Below are 10,066 nucleotides of genomic sequence, written 5' to 3'. Positions count from 1 at the left end.
TGCATCCTCATGGTTAGTGAATTATAAACCGTTTGGTGAATCAATACATCAGTCAAAAAAAATTGACTAATCTCTTATGGTGAACACTATTCAATCCTCTACCTTCTTGGGCTTCTTCATATGTAAGATTTACGTCCTTGGGAAGACACAAATTTATTTGGTGTTCCAGATAAAACATCATCACCGCTTCATCTATTGGGATCAACAGTCTTCGAAGTTCAAGAGAAACTAGAGGAACACTCCTGATACACTGTGTTATGTCTACTGCAGTACATGAGGGGGCGGAGCATGACACAATGGTTCTCCCTTTTGTATCTTGGAATCCCTGTGTCATGTTCATTCCCCTCAGGCCCGGTACTAGGCAGAACACAGTGTATCAGTTTTGGCGAGAGTGTTCCTTTAAGTGTGCAGACAGTAGATATTAAAATGTATGAAGTTGAGCGGTCGAGGGAGGGAGTGAAAGACACGAGGCAGAGTGACGACCATAATAGTCCTAAACTTTGGATTTCAAGAATCCCCCTAGTTACTTCTTCTGCCCCATCATGGTTTGTGAACATTTCAGTACAATAAAAAAAAAAAAGAGTTAAAGGCGTTGTCCTGGTGCAGAAAACTGATGACCTATCCACAGGGTAGGTCCTCAGTATATGATCGTTGCGGGTCCGACACCTGGACCACACACCAATCAAATGCTCTGGCTGCCTCCGGATGTTACACAGGGTATGGAGTAGGTGCCGGAAGCAGAAGGCTCCGACCACTGCATAGCGGCCGTTCTGCAGAACTGCAGCTCTGCTCCTTGAATAGTACTGCAGCTCGGCCGCTATTCTGTGACCGGAGCCATCTACTTCCGGCATGGACATCCGGTGCCCGGAGGCAGAAGGTCCAGGTGTCGGACACACACCGATCATATAATGATAACCTAGGTTATCAGTTGCCCGTGCCTTGACAACCCCTTTAACGAAGTATCAATCCCAAATTTAGAAAAAAGGACTTGTTAAAATAAAAAAAGATGGGACCACCGGCGCTGCTAGGGTAAAGCAGTAATGCAAGGACTTAGACGAACATCAAGGCAAACGTTTTAATGACAAGGGCTACACTTTTCAACACCGGACTGGTGTCTTCATCAGGCCAATGCTGGCCTGATGAAGACACCAGTCCGGTGTTGAAACGCGTAGCCCTTGTCATTAAAACGTTTGCCTTGATGTTCGTCTAAGTCCTTGCATTACTGCTTTACCCTAGCAGCGCCGATGGTCCCATCTTTTTTTATTTTATCAAGTCTCATTTTGGACAACAAACTCAGTTTGCTGTGTTATGGACCTGGCAGCAGCTTCAATGCGTTTTTGACACAAACCAGTGTCCACTGGTCAAGGTGAGCATATTCCAAACAAGTGTGCTCCCTTGCCTCACCTAGCTTTTATTTTGCACTATGTGGCGCCGTGTCTCTTTTTCTACCCCGTTCTAGTTTTTAAATTTAGAAAAAGGTTTGTTATAGGGGAACCTAGACATGACTGCAATCTTAACAATACAGAATACTTAGAAAAGCAAAAAAAAAAAAAAAACAGGAAAGCTGGATATAATTAGTATCGATAACGGCACCTAGATTAATGGCATTCACCCAATTATTCTTAGGGAACTTAGAACAGTTTTGGCCAGACAACATTTTTACTCTTCAAAGACTTTGTTTCCTGAGGCTCGATGTCCCACAATGAAAGTTATATCTGTGGCCAATATCTAACAAATTTGCAAGCAAGAATTTCTACTAGCACGGGATTCAACAACAGAGAGCGATCCGAGAATCCTAGAGTCTTATGACAATCTTTACATTGAATATCCACCTTTTAACACAATTACATTTTTAAAATAACCTTACAGCAGTTAAAGCTCAGTTTTTCTGATCTAGAACTCTAAATCCTTCGTATAGAAATCAAGGTAAATAAACAATTCAGGCTGCCTGTAGCCACCACTAGAGGGAGCTCAGGACCTTATTGTTTACTGAATTCAATATATAAACGTATGCAGTAATCTTAGCTCCCTCTAATGGTGGCTGCAGGCAGCATAAATTTTTGCATTTTGTCCTAGGTTTACGCAGAGGATTTGGAGCTCTGTGTCAGAAAAACGGAGCTTTATAATAAATAAATGACTAAACACAGAATTATTGACCTATTTAGATTAGAAAATAAAATGGTGATCAAGGGTGGACATGCACTTTGAGTCTATGTAACACATCCAAGGATATTATAGGACACCACAACTGCATTTAGGATTTGTTGACCAATCACACTCTTGACAGCTCAACACTGGCACCCACAACATATTAAACTGGGCTCCACATTGCTCTCTGTAGCCTCATACTGACTCCCTATCTCCCTGAGACACTGAGCCTCAAAAGTATTGGGTATATACCTGTACTAGAAAAATCTAAATTATGCTCCGAGTCCCTATGACAATGCTGAGCTGCCAGAGCACAGAGACAGGAAGTATTATCATGTGGACACAAAAATATTTTTTTTAATATATTTTCATAACATAAATGTAGTTCTTCCTTAAACTGCTTCTTATGGAGTCCTAGACACCGGGCACAAATTGTGAAGTCAAAGGAAGGAGATTATGTAAATTCTTCTTAATGGACTAAGGAAGCCGACCATGTGCTACTCATTTGGCCTTCACTGAAATTTTATGTTTCCAAAAGCGTGTATGAGTGGAAGCTGCAATACAGGGAAAACTTCTCTTCACACATTTTTGCGTCACAGTGACGTCGTACCATGATGGGGAGAACAAAAATAAAAAAGTTGGGTCATGTGATGGATGAACTGTTTGCAGGTGTTGTATGGACTCGGTTGCTCATGGATATTTGCCCTCAGAAGGCAACTTTGGGCTCTGTTTGAAATTATTATTGTCTTGACATTTATCAAAAATCCATCACAGCAGATCTAAACCAACACAGAGGAAACGTTAGTATGGGGATGGAGAAAATAATAGTCCCCTGCGTGGCCGTCTCCAAGAAAAGGAGTGATCCTTGTTCAGGCACTTGGGAATTGTAGTTACCTTATCCGCTTTCAGATGTTTCACCAAAGGAATACAAAATGATAATTAATTGCAGCCTTCCTTCTCCTTGAAGAACATGAATCCCTAATTTGCACATCAGAGACATCAGCTACTTCATTAATTTACAAATCAGCGGGAAGAACGCTCTGAGAAGCCGAATAAACTCCAGGTAATTGTTTACAGCTCTGTAAACCAAATTTGAAGACATTATAAAACTGTTGCCATCAATTATTGAAAACAGATTCGGAGGGGAATGTATTTGTTTAGACCTGAAATTAGAAATGAGAATCAGATGGTGCGTGAAGATTCCAAAAGAAACATCTTCTGAGGTTCAATCACGATCATCTGAGTTGTCACGTCTGTTCAAAAGACAAAGACAGTCCCATATTAAGTTCAAATGAGAACAATGGTGTTGTGCACAGCAACCAATCAGCTTCAAGAGAAAATAAAACATCTGATTGGTTGCAATTTTTGCACAAATTTTTATTCATGACCCAATAAAGTGAATATTAGTGACTGTAGAAGTTTATGATGGTAAAATGGTGGATTATAATCAGTGTCCGGTCTAGATCCCTGACATCTAGTGGAATTCTTTGAAGTTCCTGGGCCCCAAAGCTAAATCTGTACCAGCGCCCCGCCACCGGTTGCATGCTACTCCTGTCCTCTTACATGGGAGGCAGCCCGTGGCCCGCTAGGGCACAAGAAACTGAGCGTAACTCAAATAACAACTGAAGAACGTCTTGGATTCTCTTGAACCTTGAGGAGCACCGGAGGCTAAATTGGCTCATCCTTGACAACAATGGCCAGACCTCTTCAGAGGAAATTAGAGAAAAAGTAGACGCTCCTAATTCAGAGAGAAGTTTCATAATAAAATGTTTTGATGCCCAACGAATCATGGGTTTCTGGATACATCAGCAACCACCTGATGGACCTCTGATCCTCAGAGAGTACGAGATAGGTCAATAAGCTAGTCCAGGACTTCTTGATTTATCAGATAAACGCTCGTGGAAACTCCATGTGTAGAGGACCTTGTGTGAACTTCTTCAGACTATGCAGACTCTAAAAAGAAGGCGGTGGAAGAAGTCCCATGTAAGCCTTCACTCGGCACATCTTAATGGTCAAAAGTTCAGTCTAGTCCATTAGGATAGACTGGTCCAATCTTGTACATCACGGCACACGTCACATATCTCCTCTACTAGAAAGGCTCAGCTTTTCATTGACGTCATCGCATCTAATGAAGGAGTTCCAGCTTCATGAAGCCTAGGGCTAGCACATCCACATTAAAGCTGGAAGTCTTATGGCCCTGGGACAGTGACAAGATCATGATCGCAACGAATAGTACGATTTACGTATGCACAATATTCACCTAAGGAAAACTGTGTTGTACCGTTCCTCTGTTTTTCCTCCTAGAAGTTTATGAATAAATTGACAACTGGGTAGGGGTGCCTTGACAGTCAGCACTGATTGGACAGTTTCAAACAGAGTGAGACTGTGTAGGGACACACCCCTTGGACAAGGGAAATAACACCCAGTTGTCAATTTATTCAGTCATTTCCAGGAGGAATAATAGAGGAACAGCACAACGCAGAGTTCTAAAAAGGTGCTCTGGCATTGCATTTCATGGGGACTACAAGTATTTACTAATACAGAAATATCAAAAGAGGTGATAGGTCCTCTCCAAACCCATGGCACCTCAGCCATTTTATATTTTTATTTTTTTTTTCTCCACGTCGTCCAAAAGTTATACGTTTTTTATTTTCCTTCGACATTGCCATATGAGGACATGTTTTTTGTCGGACGAGTTGTAGTTTTTTAAGGCACCATTTAATATATCATATCAGGAAACTGTAAAAATAATTATTTGTGGGGTGGAATGGGAAAAAACTAATTTCTCCATTGTTTATTGTGTTTTACTTTTACATCATTCACGCGCGGTAAAAACGACATGTTAACTTTATTCTGCAGGTCCACATTTATATAGTTTTTTATGATTTACTACTTTTAGAAAGTTAAAAAAAATTGCTCAAAAAGAAAATAAGAATTGTTTTTTGTCGCCATATTCTGAGACCCATAACTTTTTTTTTCTGTACGTGGAGCAGTGTGAGGAGCGAGCTGTAGTGCTTACTGGTATGATTTAGGATACAACATTTTGATCACCTTTTTATTATATTTTTATTTGAAAGTAACCAAAAAACAACAAATCTGGCGGGTTTGTTGGGAGTTCTTTCACAGCGTTCACCGGATAAATGGGATAAATTTTGTTATATTGTAATAGTTCAGGAACTTTATAGACTCAGCGAATCTAATTATGTTTATTTATTTACTTTTTCACATTATTATATTTAAAACTTTAACTGCTTTTATTTTTTTTCAGTATCCTGAGGGAACTTGAACAAACGAACGTTAGACTGTTGGTACTATACACTGCAATATCTATGTATTGCCGTGTATTGTAATTTTAACTTACTCCTATTAAACCCTGCCTCTGACAGCTATCTACATTACATTGCTTATCCTGTACTGATCCTGAGATACATCCTGTATTATACTCCAGAGCTGCACTCACTATTCTGCTGGTGGAGTCACTATGTACATACATTACATTACTTATCCTGTACTGATCCTGAGTTACATCCTGTATTATACTCCAGAGCTGTACTCTCTATTCTGCTGGTGGAGTCACTGTACATACATACATTACATTACTTATCCTGTACTGATGCTGAGTTACATCCTGTATTATACTCCAGAGCTGCACTCACTATTCTGCTGGTGGAGTCACTGTGTACATACATGATATTACTTATCCTGTACTAATCCTGAGTTACATCCTGTATTATACTCCAGAGCTGCACTCACTATTCTGCTGGTGGAGTCACTGTGTACATACATTACATTACTTATCCTGTACTGATCCGGAGTTACATCCTGTATTATACTCCAGAGCTGCACTCACTATTCTGCTGGTGGAGTCACTGTGTGCATACATTACTTATCCTGTACTAATCCTGAGTTACATCCTGTATTATACTCCAGAGCTGCACTCACTATTCTGCTGGTGGAGTCACTGTGTACATACATTACATTACTTATCCTGTACTGATCCGTAGTGACATCCTGTATTATACTCCAGAGCTGCACTCACTATTCTGCTGGTGGAGTCACTGTGTACATACATTACATTACTTATCCTGTACTGATCCGGAGTTACATCCTGTATTATACTCCAGAGCTGCACTCACTATTCTGCTGGTGGAGTCACTGTGAGCATACATTACTTATCCTGTACTAATCCTGAGTTACATCCTGTATTATACTCCAGAGCTGCACTCACTATTCTGCTGGTGGAGTCACTGTGTACATACATTACATTACTTATCCTGTACTGATCCGTAGTGACATCCTGTATTATACTCCAGAGCTGCACTCACTATTCTGCTGGTGGAGTCACTGTGTACATACATTACATTACTTATCCTGTACTGATCATGAGTTATAGCCAGTATAATGCTCCAGAGCTGCACTCACTATTCTGCTGGTGGAGTCACTGTGTGCATACATTACTTATCCTGTACTAATCCTGAGTTACATCCTGTATTATACTCCAGAGCTGCACTCACTATTCTGCTGGTGGAGTCACTGTGTACATACATTACATTACTTATCCTGTACTGATCCGTAGTGACATCCTGTATTATACTCCAGAGCTGCACTCACTATTCTGCTGGTGGAGTCACTGTGTACATACATTACATTACTTATCCTGTACTGATCCTGCGTTACATCCTGTATTATACTCCAGAGCTGCACTCACTATTCTGCTGGTGGAGTCACTGTGTACATACATTACATTACTTATCCTGTACTGATCCTGAGTTACATCCTGTATTATACTCCAGAGCTGCACTCACTATTCTGCTGGTGGAGTCACTGTGTACATACATTACATTACTTATCCTGTACTGATCCGTAGTGACATCCTGTGTTATAGGAAGCAGTCTCTTTTTATAATCTCCTCTTTACTCTTCAGGGATCTGTTTTGGTGATCAATTTCATTGACAGAGCGGCAGAATAAATTAGTTGTTTGCTCCTCGCATTACACTCACACTAATCTTTCCAGAACCACTTTTCCCTCTATCCCTTACACTATGGAAAGTAAAGAGTTAAAACATTCAAATGAGGTTAATAAACTCAATAGCTCCTATACCCATCTACAGGATTTGGAACTTTTAACTCTAGAAGTTCCAGAGCACACTGCTCAGAGGAATCCAGCCAGAACTGCTATGTATTTTTTGGGAGATGAGTCAATGTTGCCCCATCATAGAGCTGAACCCTCACCTACACTCAGCGAATACTGTAATATAGGTCTGTAGGGAAAGGCTCTTCCTGTGGGCCCAGGATCTGACACCATAAGGGGCTCTATGGCCTATTTCTCAGAGGCTCTTGGTGCGGTTTTTGTAGCGGAAACCGCGTCAGTGACACTTCCCATTGATTTCAATTGGAGGCCTAGGCGGTTTTGACCTCTCTTCAGGCATTTCCACCTCTGACCTCCCATTGACATCAATGGGAGGTGGAGAAAGAGTGTTTCGTGGCGTTTTTTTTTTTTGCCTGTGGCGCTTAATGGCAGCGGCCGAAAAACGCCGCAAAAAGAGAGTACAGGCAGGTCAAAATCTGCCTCAAAATGCCTGAAGGAATTTTGACGCCGATTTTTCCGCCTGAAAAATACTCCGTGTGAACAGGGCCTAAAGGTCCTGCAGAAGACAAACCCATTTGGACCCACTGGGTCAATTTCTTACAGGAGGACCCACAAATAATTTCTTAGAAGACCCTAATAATAATGATAACAACAAAGATTATGATGCAGCTAGTGGACGTGTTCTGTATAGATGGAGAGTGGCCCTCAGAATAAGGTCCTATGGCGGACACACAGAATCCCAGCCTGACACTGGCCTGGTAGGAATTGGCACCTAGAATCTTATCGTTCCCTTCCCCCAGCTGCACACCCTCTCTTCTCCATAGACTTTAATCTGCAGAACATTCTTGATAATTGTGCGATTATTAGGAAAGATCTTGTGGGTGACCGTTCCCTTCTGCCCGTGGCCGCAGTATTCACCGCTGATCATAATAACGTGCTTTTGTACAGCATTGTATTTTCCTTTACAGAGTCGCCATCTAGTGGTGACAAATGATGTAGCAGTACGTTTAATAAAACTAAATATTTCAGGGGTTTTATATAAATAAAGCGCAATTATTGTGTAATGTTAAGTTCACAACTTTATAATATACTTTTTCTATAGATTCCTCAGTTCACTCAAGATCTCCACTCCGTTCAGTGAATGAAAACATTAGGCTCAGTCCACCTTACACAGCTGGATAAAGGGGTTATTTCTGGATTAGAGGAAAAAAGAAAAAAAAAAAAAAAAAAAGGCCTGTTTCATTTCCAGAAACCGTGTCATTCTTGTTAATGGGCTATGTTTAACATTCAAGTGAATGAGGCTAAACTGCAATACCAGACACAGCCCACTAACAAAAGAGGCACTGTTTTCTCTGGAGAAAGAAGAAATTAAAAAAGTAAAGTAGACTTTTTTTCTAATCCTGGACAACCTCTTTAAGTGTATTGGAATCCCTGCAAATATTTGTCTTAAACAAGAATATTTACAAGCCAGCAGAGATCTTGAAATTGTCATGAACAGAAACACAAAATATATTAGAAAGTTGCAGAACTTTTAATTATACAATAATTAGGATTTATTCAGTAGGGAAACACCATTTAGTGTATACAAACCCTATACATGAGTTTGCATTAGTATTCACGCCTCATTTCCATCTAGTCGATCGGTCAGAGCCGGATTTGAATGAGTCTACAAGATACATACTATAGATTTATGTACACGGTACTAGACATACTTCTACCCATTAAATATTCAAATATATTAGAATAAACTAGATTTGCTGGGGTGTCTACCTATAAGTCGCTACCTCTGGGTCATGATTACCTGTTATTTATCGTCTTCACCATTGACTACTTTCTTGATGTGCACCACAACGAAGATCAGTGACTCCGACTTAACTGCACTGTCTATCGGAGTCTGAGGTAGTCTAAAATCCATCTGTCTTATCACAGGCCCAGGCTGCTGCTTCTCCCCCTTGATTTATACTGCAGCTCTGCTTTTTCAGTTTGGCTGCCATGTACAAGCAGCAGCCCAGCAGGCAAGACGGATTTCATTACAGTAGAAATAATTATTTTACACTACCAGAAACTAAACCACCAGTAAGATCACACAGGCATTTGACCCATTCTCTCAAGCACTGGTACTGAGGTTCATACGAGAACGCAGCTCAAGTGTAAATAACGCAGATCGTTTCTCTTCTGGAAGCTTCTTGTACTTTCCTATGACCATCTAGTAATCAAGTATATTTGATAATCTGGCCCCTCCCAGATTCCCATTAATACCAGAGTAAAGAAATGTACATTATGTGAATAAGGGCCTGGTCACAGCTAGGTCGGGGTTCCCTTCGTGGGTTCCGTCAAGGGAACCCGTGAACAGAAACCGTAGGACGGAACCCGGACGCAGATGTGCACAGGCCGGAAATCATAAAATACGTCAAAGTATAAAACAAAAACATACAATAAAGACATCTGTAATAGACGCCGGGGTGCGATATAAATTATTATTGACGTGCAATATTCCTAAACAACAAGACGGAAGCACAAGAATAAAAAAAACAAAAAAAAAACGGTTCAAAATGATTTACACGTCAGTGCAGGGTCCCAGCGGTGATGACTGGGCATAGGGGGCTCCAAAGAGGAGATGTTTTAAGGTCGGCTTCCCATGTGTCGTGTAAAACTACGCAGCGTATCCGACTTAGAGCCCACCGCACATTCTGCCTGAAAGACGGCGCTACATTGAGGTTCAGTTCATTTGGGCGGAATTTGCACTTCGAAAAGCACCGCAAAAAAAAGAGAACACACACACACACACACACACACACACACACTTCTCCCTGTATGATTGTGCAGCCC

The sequence above is a fragment of the Rhinoderma darwinii genome, chromosome 10 (assembly GCF_050947455.1).
Source record: "Rhinoderma darwinii isolate aRhiDar2 chromosome 10, aRhiDar2.hap1, whole genome shotgun sequence".
Taxonomy (NCBI): Eukaryota; Metazoa; Chordata; class Amphibia; order Anura; family Rhinodermatidae; genus Rhinoderma; species Rhinoderma darwinii.
Note: the sequence above shows the minus strand (reverse complement) of the source record.